At 44.4% G+C, this 21,764-nt stretch overlaps 1 long non-coding RNA gene across 1 annotated transcript in view; it reads left to right on the plus strand.

Moving 5' to 3' along the window:
• The first annotated feature begins 845 nt into the window (after positions 1–845).
• The window catches only part of LOC125097041 (uncharacterized), a 128,659-nt gene continuing 107,740 nt past the window's right edge, over positions 846–21,764 (plus strand). Inside the window, exons 1-2 of the long non-coding RNA XR_007126473.1 lie at positions 846–1,493; positions 2,537–2,642. This is a non-coding gene — a long non-coding RNA (uncharacterized LOC125097041). The remainder of the gene's footprint in view (positions 1,494–2,536; positions 2,643–21,764) is intronic.

Consider the following 21,764-nt stretch of genomic DNA (forward strand, 5'->3'; position numbering starts at 1 on the left):
TTAATGAAAACACCGTAGATGCAACAGTGTGTCCCTCTCAGTGTTTGGCTCTAATCTCCCCACTCCATGTTGCTAGCAGTGGTCTGCATAGGCCTGAGCACCTCCAAGAGGACAGAAGGCCCATCTCTGAAGTGCTCACACCCGCTTCCTACTCTGAATGAACACTTTGGAGGGCTGGATAATTATTATAATTGTAATGTTTTAAAATCTTCATTTAAATCTGCAAGTTAAATTCATGTAGATCGAAATCTTCCAGGAAAATGCTCTGTATACATTTTTTGTATGGCTTGCATTTTGAAAGATTGACAGACCTGTTGAAAGGCTGTCTGCCCTACCCTACCCACCCCCCTTTTCTCCAATACACACACTAGAGGTTGGCAGAGCACACGGAGAGGTTGTGCTAACCTTTATCAAGTTACTGGATCTAACTGGGCCTCTGTTTTCTGATCTGGAAAATGAAGATGCTGGATTAGGTGATTTCTGAAGTCCTTCTAGACCTACGTGACTATGACAGTATACCATTCATCTACCTTGAATAGAGTACAAGAGATCTCTTTCAGCATTCTAGACTGTTGATGTTTTAACCTACATTAGGAAACAATGCGAAAAAAAGTCTGTATCCTCCCTCAACCTGAATGTTATAGTTTCTCTTAGCTCCTTGAAGGGCCTTTAAAAAAAAAAGCATCTAAAATATACTGACTCACCCATGCTTTTCATGGGCATGAGGCCTTGCCCCAAGCCGGGGACTTTACAGTTGGACAATTGGGCAAACTGTTCCTCATGCTGCTGGTGCATGCGTAGCAGTGATTGAATGAACTTTTGTCTTTGCATCTGCTTTCTTAATACCTTCATTAGGACTGAAGTCACTTTCTAAAACAAAGAAATAGTAGAAAAGGGCAGGGGGGCTAACCAATTTTGTCTTTAAATTCTATGCCATATAACTTTGTCTTCATTCTGTCTATAATTCAATTGAAGTTTTTTTCCTGACAAAATTAAGGGACATATGTTCACTCAGTCAGTCTCATAATAAAATGGTCAGCATGTGTGTTTAGACGGGAAATGTGTAAATCTCTTTTTATGTATGCATTATTGCTACAATGGTAAACTTGAAAAAAAAAATGTCTGCCACAAATGGCTACTGGCACCAGTCACCTCATTAGTGCAATAAATATTGCCTCTCACGTTAACACATTAGCACGTTTTGCTGGCTAATGATGTTAACTGTGTGTCTAATGATAGGATTACTAATGACTCTCAAAGCTCCTAACTTTTCCCCTTCTTTCTGCCCCACAACCATCATGGTGCTGGGTCACACATTGGCCAAGGGAGAGGAATGAAAGCCCGCTTTCCAGCTGAATGAAAGCCAGCCAGCCCTGCACCCAACCGTGTGTCACACACCGACTGTGTGACTTTGGACAAGGCTTTTACCCTTTCTGGACCTGGGGTTCCTCCCCTGAAAAACAAAGGATTCCCCGTCTTGGGCCATCTCTAAGGTACCTTCTAGCAGGGACAGTCAGGATCCTGCCATCCTCCAGCCTGGAGAGCTTTGCTGCCAGCTGCTGTTGACTCTTGGAACTTCTCTTTTCATGAGGCTGATTCCAGCCTCTACCAACTCTACAAATCCTTGGCCCTTGCGCCCTATACTGTCCTTTCTAGAATCACGAGGGCAGCTTTTGCTCAGACTTGGATTCAAAACCCCAGAGTCAATAAGAAACTCCTCCCGGTTAAAGACGAATCCAAGGACGGTAGTCCTTCCTGGGGTGGGTAGATCATGTTTCTTCTCTGTTTGCTCTGTCACCTGATGTTTGCTTATCTTCTATTCAGTCATTCGGGATGAACATTCCATTTTTTGCCCTCGTCAGATTCCAGCCAGTTGAGCTCGTGGGCCCTTATGAAAACTTCCCCTATGGGCACTTTTCATCTCAATTCTCTTTCTTAGAGAAGTTTCCAGGAAGGAATATGGACTACAGCCAAACAGGGTGGTGGATGGTTATCCAGAGTGGCCTCCACAGGCTCCTGGGCCTGAGAACGAGCAGCCCTTGCTGATATAGACTAAAAATTGGCTCTGGCCTTGGCAGACTCACCTCTGTCCTTAACTAGCCTTGAGAATGTGTGATCCTCCCCCTGTATCTTTTCCTTTTGCCTATAGTGGACATGTAACACCTTTCAGTAAGTACCAGATTGAGAAGTGACTGTAAGATAGCACACCTTAGAGAGGACTCTGCAACTCATCAGAGAAAATCTTTATAAAGCATGGGATATTATTAAATATCCCATTATTATTAAATTATTAAATGGGATTATTAAATGGGATATTCTTTCAGGACTTGGGATCAGGTTTGTTTTCCGCTTCTCCTGTAAGCTCTTTATTCCTCTGCTCCTATGCTTATTCTTCATTTCTTTTCTCTCCTTCCACATCCTAAGTGGAAAGCCAGGGAATGATTCTGGATTATCTTGAGTTTTCGGTAAAATTTTGCTGCTTAATTACCCAAATGAGATCATGAGACCCTGGAGCCACTATACGTATTTGTTACAGGTTGTCACAGAGGGAGGCGTTCTTCTGGGGGGCCCATGCAGTGAAGCCTTGCAGGAGAGGGCCTCTGTGGAGAGAAGGAATGCGACGGGCCAAAGCAAGAAGCAAGGTAATATTCTAGTAAAGCAGAGTCTGCCATAGGACACATGCTCTGCCCTTTCCCTTCTGCTGGACCCAGTGCCGGCAGCATGTGGTGCTTGGGAAAGGCCTTTCTGGAAGGGCAAACCACAAGAATGCAGTCCTGCGTGTTGCCTCCTGAGCCACTCAGGGCAGTGATGATTGGCCCCACACGAATGTGCCGATTGGTTCTGCCACTTAGCAGCTCATATCTGGAAATAGATACTTGTGTCATTGCCAGACTAGGGATGGAGGTGAGGTTGGGGACTGATTTGACAGTTAGGGATTTCAGAGTCATAAGTGGGCAACCCAAGCTGGACAGTGTGTCCAACTCTGCCCTGTTGGTACGTTGTTCCTGCCCTGTGTGTGACGGTTCCTTTCCCAAATGGGTATTTTGCCCCAAGTCTCAGGGCAGAAGAGAGCAAACAAACAGATGGAATACATTAACTGCATCTCTTTTCGTAGGCCGTCTGCTGATACTAGTTAAAGCTGCTTAGCTCTTTAGTTGGAAGTAGTTTTGACTCCACTTTAAAAGTCACATTTGCAAAGGGAATGCAAACCAGTGCTCTGTCATGATTCCTCATGTTCAGGGAATTCTGATTTGAGTTCTTGGCGGACTGAAGGAGGCCTCAAGCAGCATGTGGCCCTGAGCTGTGGCTGCAGAGATGCTGATCCGAGGGGCAGGGCTGCTGTGCCTTTCTCCCCTCTCCTGGCTCCAGTGTGACTTTTTGCCCAGACCTCAACGCAGGGCTGCTGGTTTTCATCACTTCTTCAGCTGGAGGTGTGTTTTGGCCAGCTGTGGACTCTTTAAGGCATTTACAGAGCCACCGAGAGGAATTCCAGGGTCTTGAGGGCAAGGTGGAGAGACTGCAAAGCACACACAAGACCTCCAACTGGCGCGGACAGGGCTTTCACTGACCCCAGGATATTGTTACGTATCCACTGAAATGCAGTGACGTGGGTTCATCTCACCAGCATCATGGTGAAGGAAAGGAGCCAGACATAAGAGTGTAGATCGTAGGATACTTTCCATAAAACCTACATAAACAGACGAACCTAATCTAGTCTGTTCAGGAGTCAGCAGAAGGGTTACCCTTGGTGAGGGGATGGGTCGTGTCTGGAAAGTTGCCAGAGAGGGACTCCCGGGGAACTGGTGATGTTCTGTTTCTTGATCAGGTTGCTGCTTATACAGGTGTGTTCAGCTTATGAAGACTGATCCAGCTGTAAACATACTTACACGCACTTTGCTGTATGTACATGATATTTGAATAAAATTAATTAACTAAGAGGCAGGTCTATGTACAGTGATGTGGAACTATCTATGAAGTATTTGGTTAAAAGGGAAATGCTCTTAACAGAGCAATATGTAGAATATGCTCTTCATTGTGTAGAAAATATTTGTGTAGGTATGTGATTGTATATGGAAGGCTACTGAGAAGAGTGGTTGCCCTGTGGTGCTTGGAGACAGAGGTAGGAGAAGAACTTGCTTTTTATCCCATGTCTTTTTGTGCCTTTTGAATTTTGTATCGTTTGTATGAGTAGGATGTTCAAATTATTAATAACATTACTCATTAAAACATTAGTGAAAGAAGATATTATGCTAAGTCAAATAAGCCACAGAAGGACACAGAAAGACAAATACTGTATGATTTCACTTATATGAGGAACTTTAGAGTAGTCAGTTCATAGAGAGAAAATAAAATGGTGGCTGCCAGGGGGTGGTGGGGGGAGGGATGGGAGTTTTTGTTTAATGCATGTGACGTTTCAGTAGGGAAGATGAGAAAAGTTCTGGAGTTGGATGGTGGTGGTGGTTGCACAAGAATGTGAATTTACTTAATGCCTCCAAACTACGCTTAAAAATTGTTGCAATGGTAAATCTTTTTTTTTTTAAGATTTTATTTATTTATTTGACAGAGCGAGATCACATGTAGGCAGAGCAGCAGGCAGAGAGAGAGTGGGAAGCAGGCTCCCTGCTGAGCAGAGAACCCCATGCGGGGCTTGATCCCAGGACCATGAGATCATGACCTGGGCCGAAGGCAGAGGTTGTAACCCACTGAGCCACCCAGGCACCCCTGAAATGGTAAATCTTATGTTGTATATGTTAAAAACTAAAAATATCTTAATTATGGCTAAATAGTCATTTTAAAATGAAGGTAAATTTATATATGCTGACTCTGTCATTTGCAAGCTGGGTGACCTTAAGAAGTTCCTTAACCTCCCTGTGGCTTCATCTCTTGGTTTCCTATCCTAAGATAGTATTACTACCTGTCTTCTGGGGTTGTTGTAAGAACCAAATGAAGGAATACACGTAAAAAGTTTAGAATAGTACTTGCAACATAAGTGCTTAAGAAATGTTAATTATTTTTTATTACCATTTTTGGCAGAATTCTTTGTGTGATAACCTCTGTACGTGTGCATACACATGCGCACCTAATGTACTCATGCTTGTGTCCACCATATATTTATCAAATACCTTCTGTGTGCTAGACACTGTGCTAAGGGCTGGGTAGGCAGTGGTGAGTATGGACTGTCCGGGTAGAGAACGGTGGTGTTGATAGGATTCCTGTTGAAATAGAGAGGTCACAGAACATCTCTGGTAGGTGACAATTCTGAGTAGGTATTAGCGGAATAAGGAAGGAACCAGCCTTGCAAAGATCAGAAGAGCTTTTCTGACAAAGGAAGTAGAATATTATGAGATCCCAAGTTTGAAGGCTTCTTGTAGGTGAATAAGGAGGAGAGTAGTGTCAGAGGAGATTGTAATGTATATAGAAAGCTCTAGAAAAATGGGGAAGAAACTATGAAGAGTTTTTTCTGCTGAGGATTGGGACTCAGGAAGGTGTGAGGAGGTGGGTGTAGAGAGGAGGAAAGGAATTTTACTTTTCACCTCATTTCCTTCTATCCTGAGTTACTTGCCATAAGCATGTACTGTATTATTTTTTAAAAAGCAAGTTAATAAAAAATTAAGAAATTTTAATAGTAAGGAATCTAATAACCTTTTCTTCTTTCAAGAATCACCTTGTCTCAACTCTCCAGTCTGTTTTCATAAAACAAAAGAGTAATGTAATTTATATCTGCTCATTGGTCTGAAAATAGGGCCAATGTAGGCTTTGTCTCCTGTCTATTCAGCCATCTTTTTCTTTGAGCCAGTAATACTGTTTTTCAGTGCCTTTCAGTGAAATCCTTGAATCCTCTCTTCCATTGGGAGTATTTTTACTTTTTGTAAAAAAAGGTGGGGGGGCTTTCAAATTCATATGGGATTCTTACTTTGTAGGCTCTACTGTGACAGAAGCACAAGGAGGCACGTGTCTGCCCTTTCCAACTGAGGAGAAGAGGAGAGGCAATGGGGGCTGAGGGGCTGACGCAGAAGGAAAAAATCAAGCACTGTGCCAGCCAGACGTTCCCAAGGCCCTGCGGAGTTGGGTGCTTTCCTTCTGTGGGGCTCACTCTGCCCGGTGCTTTGTCTAAGTTGGGCAGGACTGAGAGTTTCCCTGAGGAGTGTTCTGAAAGGTAGAGAGAGGTTCACCTTGTCCAAACAGAATTCCAACAATGGAAAGACTGCTTGGACTCAACTCTTCAAGTCAAGACAACTGATGATGTGTTCTAGGAGAGATCTCAAAACCAGCTCCAAGGCAGTGTGGGTGGCGGTTTTGATCTGGAAGTCTCCCGGCATTTTCAGTCCTTTAAACTGACCTGGAATCAGCAAGGAGGAACAGAGGCATCTGATCTGTGCTTGGCCTGCCTTGCTGATAACTTCATTGCCTACCTGGCCGCAGGGGAAATAAGGTGAATAACCAATGGGAACTCTACACGGGGCTGTTTGAAAGCCCAGCCTGTGCTCCCACAGTCTCTTCCCAGTCCCCTGTGCTTATTCTCTGCTCATTTTGATACCTCTTTCCATCCTGGAAGAAGTCTGTCGTTGAAACTTTGTCTTTGGCATCTGGCCAGATGTGACACTTGAGTTTATTCTCATCCAAGTCTTGGCACTGCCGTCCCCACCGTGGGTATGCCGTGGCCCAAGTCGTCCTCATCCAGACAGCTCTGTACGCTGCAGGGGATGTCTTCCTTCTAGGTTGAACTCCCACAGTCCTGTTCCAGGAACACTTCCTCTGTCCCCCATCACTTGTGTTTAGAAAACTCACTCTTTGCCAACTATGAGCAATAATATCAGTCATACACTAGTATTTCTCAAGTGCTTATTCTTTGTCAGGCATTGTTCTGAGTACTTCACATGGATTGACTCATTGACTCATTGAACCTTCATCACGACTCCCTGAAGCTGGTGTGGTTACTGTCCCTGCTCACAGATGAGAAGGGCAAGGCACAGAGACAGAAGCTTGCACAGCTTCCCTTCTGCCAGGGCTCTCTGCTCCCTGCCAGCCTTTCCCTGTGTGTGTGGATGGCCCCTGCTGAATAATCTCCCTTGATCTCCTTTCACATCCTGAGCAAAAAAATGTGTCCCCGGATTCCTCCTGCCAGCGCCATCTGTGAAGCATGTGGGCCGATGTTTGAATAAGAATGACTAAAGGAGAAAGCGATTTTATGAACTTCAGACTGTGAACTCAAGGAAGAGAGTGAGTCAGGCCTCCACATTCCTGAAATACTTTCAGGAGGCTCAGTGACCTCAGACAATAAGAACCTGAGGCCGAGCTCTCTGGACATCCTTGGGAGGCCCCCCACATGGAAGAACATGGGGGCAGACACTTTGCACCTGCTTCCCGTGTGCACTGTGTGGGGCTGAAAATCATGAGCCAGAGCAGCCCAGGATTGTCCAGAGTACCTCCTTGCTTTTGCCCAGGCTGTTCCCTCTGCCTGGAATGCCCTTCCCCCAGCCCTTGTCAGCTTACCCTCCAAGGCTTGACTGATGTATTGCCTCCTCTCCAGGCAAAAGCAGAGGCTCTGCAGTCTGGCTCCCCAGGTCTTTGTGCATGCCTCTCTCAGCCCCCAATCACCTGGCCCCTAGAGAAAATGACTTTCCACATATCTGCCCTGTACATAGTTACACCTGCTGAGCTTGGTGACAGCTCCCAGGCTGGGGGGAGGGGGGAATGTCCTGTCCTGGGTGGTGGGAGATGTGGGTTCTAGTTCCATCTCTGGCCTTGGCCGTGAAATGTAACCTCCCACAACTTCCATTCCTCATGAATTAAAACAATTTGTTTTGATCTTCTGTTCCCGCAGACAGTGACCTCCCAAAGTACAGGAACCTTTAATCCCTGGTACTGTTCTCACTGAGACATAGGCGCATGTCTATCAAGTATGTTCCAGTAATCACAGACAGATTTTTCTCTTCAGCTTATACTACCATCCATCCCTCTCCTTACCAAGTTTAACCTCCTAGTTGGCATGGTGTACAAACCATTCACAAAAGGAAGTATCATCCACTAAATCAAACGTGGGTGATTTTTTGTGTGTGCACATTTTGGGGACAGAACAACCCAAAGCTGAACGAGGCTCAGTTCTGACACCACACAGGTGAATCATGGAAAATGACTCAAGATGAACCATGTGGTACCTCAGAAAGTCTCCCAAGATCTTTGACCAAGGAAGAAGCAAAAGGTTGTACGTGGAGCCTGTTCCATGGATGGAAAGGCTGAGAGGAGAGTCACAGGCATGAGAATTCTCTTAATAGCTGCACCACTTTCCAAAAGGAGCAATCACTGAAGGATGGAATGAGAGCGTGCAGCTAAGCGGGCTGTGAATTTTGGACTAAAGGCCATGATTTGGATGCTCTGGTCCCCCAACTTCTTGGGAAAAGTGCTTTCAATTGTTCTCCCCAAACACTTGTTAAACCTACTGAGACTGGCAACAGCACCAACGCCGAGGGAAAAGTCCTGCCCTAGAATTGGGAGGTATGGGTTCTAGTCCCGTCTCTGGCACGATCAAAGTCAGTGGCCTTGGCCATGTCATATAACCTTCCATGTCACCTCATCTGTGGCATGAGGATGGTGGACTGGTAACGAAGTAAACTGAGGTTCTAGGACTCTCCTGCCCTTCCGTGTCACCTACATACATGTTTCTCCAGTGACCAATCTGGCACTTGCCCCAGCCTCTACTTCTACATGTAACAAGGCTGTCACCTCAGAGTTCCACAAGGTGTGGGTAAACGCAGGTATATATGGCACATATTCGATCAGGCAAATGGGATTTTTATTACCTAATGAGTTTAAAATCCATTTGCAGGCTAGACAGGGGAAGCCCTCTTCCTCCATCCCCTTCTTTTTTTCCTTTTCCTTTTTTAAGATTGATTTATTTCAGCGAGAGAGAGCAGAGTGGGAAGGGGCAGAGGGAGAGAGAATTTCAAGTAGACTCCATGCCCAGTGCAGAGTCTGACACAGGTTCATCCCACAACCCTGAGACCATGACCTGAGATGAAATCAAGAGTTGGACATTTAACCGACTGAGCTACTCAGGTGCCCCCATCCCACCCCATCCCATTCTTGCCTCCATTCTTGTCCAATGGCCCATCCCTATCTCCCCCTGCCCAGAAGTGGTCTTTTCCTCATTCTGGCTGACCAGTGGAAGCTACCTGAGGAAGCCGACTTCTGCCATCCTAACTGAGCTGCCCTGGTTCGCCTTGCTGCACCTGCCAAATGCCTTCTGCAACCTTCCAGGAAGTTAATGATCTCCCCTTGGGCAGAAGAGCCCTTTAATAATTTACCAGAGTAGATAAAGAAAAAAGCATACTTCTCTACTTGGAGGCCGATTAGGCTGGCAATTCAGACAGTATGGATGCGGTTAAGATGGACTTCAAGTTCAAACCCCGCTTTTTTCCGTAGGAATCCTGCCTTACAACTATGCATATATAAAGTCTTATCAGAACCCCCATTCACATACTTAAACCCCCCAGCCCTCCTGGATGAGCTGCACTTTAGGCTTTCTTCACTTCTCAGGAGAATTAGCTATATATATATATTAACAAACAAACAAACAAACATGCAAACAAACCACCAAAAACCCAACACCAGAATACCCTGGAACAAAACAAGACTTAAACATTTAAGGAACTCTAGAGAAAGAAAAGTTATTTTACATTTTCTGACATCTTGGGTTCTTTATTAGAATTTGAGAAACATTTTTTTTTTGCACGGAATTATATATTTCACTGAGTCAAAAGTACAGACTTTGAGAGACAGCATGGAATAGTGCTAAAAAAAACACATGCTTTGGAATGAGAAACCTAGGTTGAAATCTTACCTTCAACTATGTGTGAGATCTTGAGGAACTTATTGAGATTCTCTGAACCTCACTTTCCTTATCTCTAAAATGAAAGTAATAATTCTGTCCTTGGGATATTTTTCATGAGTTGTAAATATGAAAAGAATCACCTGCCACACAGTAGACAATAAATGATTTATCCTCCTCTTCCTCCTCCTCATCAGGCTTGCCTATATCCAGAGAAAATTGGATTCTTCTCTGTGAAGTCATGAGAAAAAATACTCCCTTTTAAACGTGTAACGGTGAAATTTAATAAGGATAAATAGAGCAGACTGTAAGACTGGAGGTCTTACAGTGAATCACACATCCTGATACTCAAGAACTTGTGCAGTTCCCTCTTGCATTGACTCCAGGTTTGACCATGTCACTTGTCTGGGCCAAGTCACTGTGAAGCCCTCACAGGCTTACTAGGTGCTTACATACTGGGACTGTTCTCTTGGAACATCCCCTCATAGTAGCCAGCTGTTTGGCTCTAAAGAAGCTCGGGCTAAACTACTGAATGATGAGACGCCACAAGATGAGAGACCCGGGAGATGAGAGGCCATCTTGGACATTTCAGCCTCAGCCCAAGCTCCTGGCTCAGTGAGTCATGGCCTGAATAACCACCCAGCGGCACCCGGTCAACAAACAAAATTGTGACAAATAATAAGTCCTCATTGTTTTAAGCCACCAAATTTTGGAAGGGTTTGTTACACAAATGCCAAATCCTAAATTTACATTAAGGAAGGCAATAATACAAGTGGAAGTGGTGGGTTATCCTTATAGAGATCATATGAAGTAGACCATGAGATTTCAGTTAATAGTTATTATATTAATAAGTATTGACATACTGCTAAGTAATTAAATGCAAGCTGAACCTGCTTTCATTAAACAAATGAATTGGTTAACTAACCACACGGTTATTATGTGCCAGAGGTGAGCAGGCTTAGTGCTGGTGTCTGAGGGTACTGAGACTGACCCAATTCTACTAGACCATATTGTCTCTTGGATTCTGAAATTTAAGTCTGTACTCGTGTTGGAAGCTGGGAAGATAAGAGAGTAAGTGCTCATCGTTTAGTAGGGTAGGTGGATTTGTAAATAAAAGTGGACTTAGATTCCCTAAGGAAGTTGATAGGCTTCCTGGCACTGGCACTCCAGGAAGATCTAGAGGGCTCTGTGGACTCACCAATATCCTGTTTTTAAAGGGGCCTTGACAAACTCCAATGTATCTGGAAGCAAGCAACCAGGGAACGAAGGCCTGAAGACTAGATCATGTGAGGAATAATTGTACCTACTATAAGTGTTTACCCAGGGGTGAAAAAAACAGAAAAGAAGAAAAGAAAGAAAAGAAAGGCTGGGAGTGCACATGTGGATAAAGCATATTAATTCAGAGGACTTAAATATGATATGTGGAAGAGGATTAAATTCATTCTAAGGACTGCCAGGAGGAGAACAATTAACAGTTACTAAAAATTATAGGGAGATGGATTTCAAGTTAATTTTCAGAAGAGCTAACACATCTGAAGCATGAACTACAGAAAGAGGCAGAGCGGACACCCTCTCTGTGGGTGAGAAAGGCTCGGGTCATTCTTTGCCAAAGATGTGAGGAAGGGGCTCCAGGGGTAGGTGGAGCCAGGAACCTCTAAGTCTCTCCCACGTGTAGGGTCCCCCAGTTCACCTCTGGGGTTCTATCATTTTTATTCTGACTGAATCGTATTAAGAAGTAAAACAGATGACACCTGCCCACCAACAGTGAGTGGGAGAACTGTCCATCAATGATGACAGGAGACTGAGCCCAGAGATTAGGAACATGAGAATTCAAGCCTCAGAAACTCATAGCCGCTGCCTCTGATGTCTCTCACCACTTTGAAGGGATCATGAGAACTTGTGTTTTCCGGGGATTATTTATCACACCCTGGGGGCAGACTCAGAGGAGCAGGTCAGGCAAATAAATATGAGCCTGAAGATTTTGCAAGCGTGACAGTTTTGGATGAAGGAGGGAAGAGAACTAAGCAAGTGTAAGGAAGCCATCTGGCATTTCTGATTGGGTGTTACAGCCTTATGCCAGAACTATCACCAAAGAACCCTACTGGCTCTCTCTTGCTCCTCTCACCCTTTTGACTGCAAAACTATAGGGGAGGAGATCTTTTCAGGATGTGGGTCCCACTTCCTGTGGGTAGGTCCTGTGGCACCAACAGTACCAGGACTAGAACTTCAGGTTCCTAGGTCTGTGGGAAACAGAGATCTGGGAGGTCAAGTTTAGGATTCCCTGGAGGCTTGCGATGATGGGTCCAGTCTAAGGATGTCTTTCACTTACTGTCACCGGCTGTGAGTGGGAAGGGAGATAGTTGCAGAGTGCCCCTGACCAACAATTTCCAGGTTCTCCCATGCTTTTGCACACCTGCCTTTGTATGCACTGTTGTCACTACCCGCCTTGCCCTTTCTCCCTTCCCCTTTTCTACCAAGGCCTGACTTCCAGACTGTACCCCATGTAAAACCTTGTCTAATTCTCTCAGGCTGAGGCAGCCTCACACCTTCATTGTACTATTCAGCACACCTTACTGTAACTAGACTATGAGGCCAGAGGCTGAGTCTTATTCATCTCATTATTCCTCCAAAGAAGTGGCACAGAATCTAGAGTGTCTCAGATGCTAAGTACACATGGGTCAAAGGTATGAATCCCTTCCTTTTCCCTCCCCACACGGATGGCAGGCTCCCAAGTGTTCTGTGCGGGGTACGTGCCTATATCATGGGTACATTCACGTGCGCTCTGTTCTGTGCCAGGCACGTGCCTGTGTCATGTGCACGCCCACCTGTGCTCTGTTCTGGGCCGGGCACGTGTCTGCGTGATGCCTGCGCTCACGTGTGCTCTGTTCTGTGTGGGGTACGTGCCTGCGTCATGCACACGTTCACGCATGCTCACTTCTGTATTGGCTATGTGCCTGCGTTTTGTGTGCATTCACATGTGCTCTGTTCTGTGCCAGGCAAGTGCCTGTGTCATGCGCACGTTCACATATGCTCCCTTCTGTGTTGGGTACGTGCCTGCGTCATGCGCATGTTCACGTGTGCTTCATTCTGTGCGGCCTACGTGCTTGCATTATCGCTATGGCCCATCTCTCTCGAGTTTGAATGCAACTTTCTGATCAGAAGTAACTTCATCCTGAAGTAAACGAAACAAAGGAAAATGCAGTTTCCATTTGCCCCATCCACGACAGGCAAGCCCTGGCACCTGTGGGAGGGGACTGGTCTGACCCGACCACCTGAGCGGACCAGGAACCCTCCAGGGAGAGGGGCCGGTCGTAGCAAGAGCGCTCAAGCCGCTGACCCAGCACAAAGACTGTACTGTGGGGAAACTCAATATAAGGGTGTGTGCCTTGCTCTACGGGAATGCGATATACAAAATACAAAGTCATAAAGTAGATAAACCTGGGATGGTTATTGACTTTACAAGAGAACTTGCCAGCAGGTTCCTCTAAATAGCCAGCTCCCACAGTCCACTTAAACTGTGATTTTATTTTCAGAAGTTTGATATTACACACCGGTTTTCAGGAGAAACATAAATAGGTCCCTGAGGAGCCTGGTGTTGCAGTGTGTCTGGCCAGCAGCTCCTTGACCAGGCCTTGAGGTGAGCAGGCCTTGAGCTGCTGTGCGTGCTAGAGGAGCTCCCTCCATGTCTGCTCATGGAGTCCGCCTGTTTCCAATGGTACATGCCATAGGAAGAAGCCGACCCCATCTGGACCTTCTTACCTCTATCTGCATGTCCTGATGTAATGATCAGCACACTTTCCTATAAGGGGGACATAGAATTTGTAGCAGCTACTCACTCGTTCACTCAAGAATGTTTACGATGTACTTTCTTTTTTTTTTTTCTAAAGATTTTATTTATTTATTCGACAGAGAGAGATCACAAGTAGATGGAGAGGCAGGCAGAGAGAGAGAGAGAGAGGGAAGCAGGCTCCCTGCTGAGCAGAGAGCCCGATGTGGGCCTCGATCCCAGGACCCTGAGATCATAACCTGAGCCGAAGGCAGCGGCTTAACCCACTGAGCCACCCAGGCGCCCCACGATGTACTTTCTACGTGCATGACACCATGCTAGAAACGCCAAAGTAAAGAAGACAAACTATAAGATGTGTTCCTGTTCTCTCAAATCTCAGTCTAATTAGATGAGCCCTTGGATATCATTGGTTCTAGAAAGGATATATTTTTACCCTTTAACATCTCTGAAATCAAGATGCATTTTACTGTAAATGGTATGATGTAGTTGGCCATAATTGGATGGATTTTTCTTAGTGGTGTGGAAAATGGTGGTATATCTTAAGAATCATCGAAGTCTTAGATAATATAGGGTATAAGAAAGTTCTAAGTAATGGTTTAATGCCATAGGACTCCAAGTGGGATTTGATATCTGAAGGATAAAATTGGGCCCCTTTGTGAGTAAACTACATGGAGCTCCCTTTTCAGAGAATGTATATCATAAGTTTAAAATAGTGTCGTTTTTCCATAGTTATCCAGGGAAGCTGGGCTAGACTGGTCCTGCCCTTCCTTCATTCTGGGAGTGAGGAATGTATAGTGGCGTAGCCCTGATTCCCTTCCATGCAGATCATGGGAAAACCAAACGAGCAATGTAGTGGGAACAACTGTGGATAGCAGCCCTTGAGGAATGAGGACCTTGGTTTTTGATTCTGTGATACCTAGATGGCAAGTCCTTACTGAATTATACCCCCTATGGTTCAGCAATGTGCCTGGCTTATAACAAATAGTAATTATAAACAGCAACTGTGTGTGTGTGTGTGTGTGTGTGTGTGTGTGTGTACAATAGATAGATATAAATGTATGTGCAGATATATGTCAATGAATGAATGTCTGTTACTTGGGCCAAAAATTCATTACAAAAAAAGTTCGATGTGACTGCTAATCTTGACTTTTGGGCCCCAATTCAGAACAACTTCTTAGAGTCTGTCTAATGTTACAGGGGATTTCTTCCCTTTCTTTTTTTGGCTTCACCATTCCTCACCCAAAAAAGCAGTGGCTCCTGTTGCCAGTGCTGAAGGATTGCCATGTTCCATTTATTTCAATGGCTAGGTTCCCACAGCATGCCAAGAGATCTGGTCTCTGGCATCTGGGAGCATAAAGAGAATGTGCAGCTTCTAGGCAGGTGACCGTGTGAGGGTGACCGTGGCGGTTAAAGACATCCTTAGGAGCATATGCAGATACCCGGAATGGTGTAAGCCAAATCCATGGATATAATGAAATCACCCAAATCCTCTAATTCATTAAATATTGATGTAGCATATAAAGACTGTGAATTACTTATTAATACTCACCCATATCGAACATAAAGACTCTTGGCTATTTAGTTAATGCCTTTTCTTGACCTTCATTTTGATTGTGAGTGCATCCTCATAGTTCATTCGCGTCGGGAGGAAAAGATGGGGTTATGGAGCCAACATAGGGCTGTCCCTGTGGCCTTTTATTTCCATGTCACATTACTGCCTTCCAGCTTTCAACTCCTGGACAAGAAAGCTGTGCACAGCTAACGGGGAGTATGAGCATTACCCTGGAAGGAACCGGAAGCCATTAAGGGCTGGCCTCCTACAAGAATCTGACCTGTGGCACAAACACAGGAGCATCAGGTGGCAGTAACCGAGTTTCCTGGGCCACTTCTCTCTCTCTGGGCTTTTTGCCTTTGCCACTGGGTCCAAGTCGTCCCTGGGGCTGCCTTGGGTGACCCACCAGTAGGTCAGGCCTCGGCTGGGTCCTGTCAGCCTGAGCTGATCCTGTCATGTGGGAGAAGCAGACAGCTTTTATCTCCTGCTGGTATGGTGAGGTGGCTGCATTCCCCCATTTCCAGCTCATATCTGGTGATGTCAGTGCTAATTCACCCTCTGCAGGCCAGCAGCTCTGATCACTGTGGCAGTGGGGGATTTCCAGAGGTAACTCCCATAGAAGGAACAGGCCTGTCCCCTTCACCAGGGCATGTCTCCTGCAGGCCCCTGCTGAGGGCTGCTTTTCCTCTTATCAGCCATAAGTGCAAAAGTGAAAATGCAGAATGGCTTTTACAATTCAGGTCTTGTCGGAGGCTCAAAGTTTGCTGATTTTGATAGTATTCCTAGGCTTTGAATACTTTGGTGTTTTTCAATTTGGGATGTAAATCCAAGTAGCAAACTCCTATTCATCCTTCAGAACTCTGTCCAGATATTTTGTCCTCTGTGAAGCTTTCTCTAACTATCTTGTATATTCTCATATTCCTAGGTTTTCTGGCATGGTTACAGTGCACCAGAATTATTTGTATATATTGGTATCTCTGCTAGATGTGACATCCTTAAGGCCAGAGACCATGTCTCTTTATTTCCTTATTTGTCACTCCATGTCTGGCTGGCCCATGGCCTATCAAGTGCTATATACTTAGTAGTGTTAAGTAAATAACTGAAAGTTTCATTCCTGCCAAATATCTGTTTGTTGGCTTATTCACTCATATCTAAAGTACTTTCTTCTCGTTTGGAAATGGTTATTGCTATGCTATTTATAAAGCCCATAGACATCAAAAAGGGCCAAGGGTAAAATCATCAGTTGGGATGATTTGAGCTATAAGTGACATTTGGCCTAACAAAAATAGCTTGAACAATAGATTTATCATCACACTAAACAGGAGGTTTGGCTGTCAGGTGAGGCCAGGGTTGGGTTATTGAGCAGCTTAGTGATCTCCTCAGAGACCCAGGGGCTTTTCACTTTTCTGCTTCGCCATTGTCAATGTCAATGACACCTCCATGCTGGGCTCAAGAGGAGTGATGTCCAGCAAAGAGGAAAGGCATTTCCTCTTCCAGTCTCTTGTTATTATCAAGGACCCCTTTCTCAGAACCCTTCCCTCCCTCACAAGATTTCTCCTTGAGAATCACTGATTAGGACCTCTCTCTGATAAGGGAAGGAGCTTCAAGCTGGCTAAAGCCAGGCCTGAGGCAAACCCTGACGTTAGAGTAGAGACAGGATTTCCTTTGTCAGATGGGAGGGAGAACGCCTGAACAAAATTGGGGCTCTGGTAGCAAGGAGTCAAGGAAATGGGGGAATGGCTGTTGGATGGGCATCCAGAAGTTAGGTATCCCCAAAATCTGTGAGTAATACACACTATGCACTTAAAAGTAGCCATGTGTGTGAGTGTGTGAGTGCAGGCACATGCATTTACTAAAGGGGAATGTTTACTAGGGACCTTAATTTTTTGATGTTCTGTATTTCTTATATTGTTCTCATATAAGTATGCCTTCCTTTTGTTAAGAAAAACCCCCAGACGTGGGGCGCCTGGGTGGCTCAGTGGGTTAAGCTACTGCCTTCGGCTCAGGTCATGATCTCAGGGTCCTGGGATCAAGTCCCGCATAGGGCTCTCTGCTCAGCGGGGAGCCTGCTTCCCCTTCTCTCTCTCTGCCTGCCTCTCCATCTACTTGTGATCTCTCTCTGTCAAATAAATAAATAAAATCTTAAAAAAAAAAGAAATCAATTAAAAAAAAAAGAAAAAAAAGAAAAACCCCCAGACGTTAAAGAGAACACTGTAAATAGCTAAGTATCATTCTGAATGCAAGAAGTCAATTAAAAGACGTGGGCTCCTTTCTAAGAATAAACTGATTCGGATATAGGGAGAACCTTTCTGAAAGTTTTGCTCATGAGCCCAGAATTTAAACTCCCTCCATGAATGAGCAACTTTTTTTTTTTTTTTTAAGCTAGCAAATCTCCTTCATGGAAGATCAAAATTTTTACCACGTTGAATCATTCTCTGTTTGCTGGAGAAGGGCGTCCTCCTTGCTATGGGATGCTGACAATGCTGACTCGCCTATAGAAAAATCCATTGGCAGAAGTCTTCCCAGAAGCCACATTGACACCAAGAACCAGCCAAACCTCCGCGTAGCCCAAGTGCTTCCCTGTGTCCAAATGCGTCAGTCAGGGATAAGCTGGGAGAACAAATCCTCTGAGGTCTACCTTCCACTCTTCCACTGGATGTCTAACTATAACTACTTAGACAAGTTCTCAGAATCTCTGGAGTTTATTGAATGTCTCTGAAAAATGAGATTTATGGGACAGCCCTTGAAAGAAGGACTTCATGTGGTCTAAAAAACAAAATTCTATATAAAAAAATTAAAAAATTCTAGAGCAAACTCCCAGCTATCTGTTGTGATTCCCCTCGGAAGGTTCTTCGATTACCACAAAAATAGATGGTTGGATTCAGTGAGGGTTCAGGATGCAGTGTTTATCTTTGATCAACTTATCCAGTGTCTGATGGAAAATGTGACATGATATTATAAATGGAATAGGTATACCTCTACTCAAAAATACACAGACTGCTTTTGTATAAGGAAGCTGGAAAGGAGGCCGTGTTTACAGTCCCACGGCCATTTGAAATGAATGAAGCAGTCTCTATTCTTTCCTGGGCTTATGACACAGTGTTTCCATGCCAAAAGTTATTTTTCTAAGCACTCTCATAGTAAAAGTGGTGCTCTAGGTTGTGCCATTTTAAGAAAGGACCTGAATTTTTAGAGATCATCTCTAAACATACACACACACGTTAATTCACTCTCCACTCCCCTGCCCTGCAGCCATCTCAGCTAAAGTAGATCCTGCCAGTTCTGTAAGGAGCTTGGGTCATGTGCCAGGAGCATTTTGAGATGCCCACGAGTCTGGTCAATGCAAAAATAAACATTGGCACACGTGCACAAGGACAACGACAGGCCTGGGGGCGTCTTGGGTATAACTAGAAAAGCTTTTGCTTTTGCTGACTGTGCTCAAATTCATTGCATTTTAGAGAGTAGACATGAGTTTTTTGCCCCCCTAAGATTCTACTACATAGGTACTATGATGGCTAATTTTATGTGTCCTCTTGACTAGGTTATGATGGACATTTGTTTGGTCAAACACAAGTCTAGCTGTTGCTGTGACGTATTTTAAAGATGTGATTGACTTTGAGTAAAACAGATTACTCTGTTATGTAGGTGGGCCTCATCTAGTAAGTTGAAGGCCTTAAGAGAAAAGACTGAGGTTTCCCAAAGAAGAAGGAATCTGGCCTCAAGACTGTACAACAGAAACCCTCCTTTGTTTCCAGCCTGCCTAGCCTGACCTATGGATCTAACTTTCACCTGAATTTACCTGCTGGCTTCCCCGAAGGATTTTGAGCTTGCCCGCCCCCATAATCCCATGAGCCAATTTCTTAAAATAAATCTTTCTCTTTCTCTTGGGGTGTGTGTGTGTGCACATGCGTGTGTGCATGTATATACATATACATATATCTTATTGGTTCTGTTTCTCTAGAGAACCCTAATATGGGTACCGTCTTCATGATACTTCTGAAACCAAAGTAAAAGCACGAGCAGCTTCAAATACTAATGGTCTATAAGACTCCAAACTAGGTTGTGGAGGTATCTTTGACTTCTCTTAGTGGCTGAGATGAGGAAGCTGTCATCGTTTATTTAAGAAATTTCCTACTCAAGCATCAAGGCCTTTGAATAGTTTCCAATCTATTTATCTTTGAAAACACTACTGAGGTGGCAACTCCTCCTAGAAGCCCTCTTTCATCCCAGCTTCACAGAGTTGATACCTTTCTCCTCAACCATCCTCTGTGCCCTATTATACTTATTACAACATATTTTGGGCTATGTGGAATAGACTACTAGTTCTCTCCTCTATAGTAACAGGCTCTCTAATTTTTAGCTGGTGACATGGTAGCCCAGCATATGAACTACATTTCCCAGCCTTCCTTGCAGGTAAGTGAGGTGATTTAAGGAATGGAGGCCACACATAGTGAACAAGATAGCAGAAGCTTGGGTCCCTGAAACCTTGGGGCATCACATCAGCCCTGTACTGTCTACCTGGATTTTCACATGAGAGGGAAATAAACCTCAGTGTTACTCAAGTCATTTTTATTTAGTTTTCTGTTACCTTAACTCCTTTTTGCTTATGTGCATATCTCTTCTACCACAATGTAAAGGAACCTTGCTTCTTGGTCAGCTGCTGCATAGCGCTGTGCCTAGAAGATAGTTGTGCCAGACAAGTGTCTATTGACTGGATGTATGAATGGAAGGACAGATGAATGACTAACCGCCTAGGGGAATCCCAAGGTGAAGTAGGAAGAACCCATTGTGCCAGAGAAGGGGTGCCTTCTAATTCAGCCTCAGTTTAAGACAACATTAATCTAAATTAATGAGCACCTACTGTATGGCAGGCACAGTATCAAGTGGTTCTTTGACAGTTGCGAAAAAGACATAAAAATCTCTCCTCTCATAGAGGCTATTCTAGAAGTGGGAGGCATAATATATAAACAAGAAAATATCAGGTAGAGATGAAAACAAAATTGCTTGATATAATGAACTTCTTTAGACCAGGTGGCAAGGAAAGGTCTGAGAATGTTAACATTTATGCCTAGACCTGCATGACAAGAAAAAGCATTGATTAAGGGGCATTGAGGCAAGAGAGGCATTTGAGACAGAGGGAACAGCTAGTGCAAAGGCCCTGAGATAGAACTTAATGTGGCTTACTTCAAAGAGGAAAAGGCAGGTGGGATTATGGTAAGGGTGAGTGGGAAGAAGTAGGCAGGGTCCAGGACTTGTATGCCAAGTAAGGAGATGAATGTTATTCTAAGAGTAAGGGGCAGCCATGAAGCCTTTGAGCCAAGAGTTCACATTTTCTGCTTCACGTTTTTAAAGAATCACTCTGGTTCCTATAAGGAAAATGGATCCTTGCAGGAAACCAATAATGTTTGGGTTTATGTATTGCTGTGTAACAAACAACACCCAAAACTTAGCTCCTGAAAATAACCACATTACTTTGCTCAGAATTTTATGGGTCAGGAAATCTGAGAAGAACTCAAGTGGTATTTCATCTCTGATTCACAAGACTTCAGCTTGGACAATCTACTTCCAAGATGGTTCCCTCCCACACATGTGGTTCCCATGAAGGTACTCCCTGGCCTTTCTCTTTCTCCACATGGCATCGTATTTTCTAGGGCCCATCAGTGTGGCATGGGCTTCTCACAGCCTGCTGGTCTCGGGTAATTCTACTTCTTATATGGAAGCTCATTTCTAAGTGAAACAAAGTAGGAGCTTTAGCCTTTGCCACAGTTGGAACTGGCACCACAGTGCATTGCCTCCTGGGTATTCATTGGTTAAAGCAGTCAAAGAGCCCACCTGGGTCCAAGAGGGTGGAAAAATAAACCCCATCTATGCCACAGGGTCACATTGCAGAAGGGACAAAGATATGTGGGGTGGAAGATACTACTGCAGCCACCTTTGGAGAAGAGAGTTTGTCACAAGTGAGGCCATTTCAGTAATTCAGGCAATTACTGATGATGGCTTAGATTTGGATGGTTGCACTGGACATGTGAAAGGGGTAGATTTAGCATATGTGAGCAGAGTATATGAGAATTGTAAAGCACTAACCAATGCATCTGAGTACTTGTTTAAATTGCACTTTATAAGATTACGTGGATGAGTATTGCCCACCACCAATAAAGTAAGTCACAAATAAGCCTGTTCTATCCATAGGACACATACATCATTGTCATGCTTCACAATGTGCTTTGTTTTGAGGAATGAGTTCTTTAGGGCAGGGACTTAATGAGGCCCAGATATTGGGAATTATACGGGGAGATGAAAGCATGGACCTACAGACTGAGATCGGGGATTGCCACATCCTGTAACCAAGAGTACTTTAGAGAGGAAATGGGGCCTAACAATATTACATTTTCAGAGGCTTCGTAGGGCTGAGTGCATTTGCCCACCCAAAGTCCTGAGTGGTGCTCACCTCATGTTTTCAGTTGCTTGAGAGACAAAGTTTTTCAGGTCTGGAAGTCAATGCACCAAAGAGAGCATATGAAAAAGAATATTTGTGGTGACAAATATAGCTGGAAGCTATTGTGCCATTTTAAAACAGGAGAGAACCATCCAGAGCC

The sequence above is a fragment of the Lutra lutra genome, chromosome 4 (genome assembly GCF_902655055.1).
Source record: "Lutra lutra chromosome 4, mLutLut1.2, whole genome shotgun sequence".
In the NCBI taxonomy this organism is placed as follows: domain Eukaryota; kingdom Metazoa; phylum Chordata; class Mammalia; order Carnivora; family Mustelidae; genus Lutra; species Lutra lutra.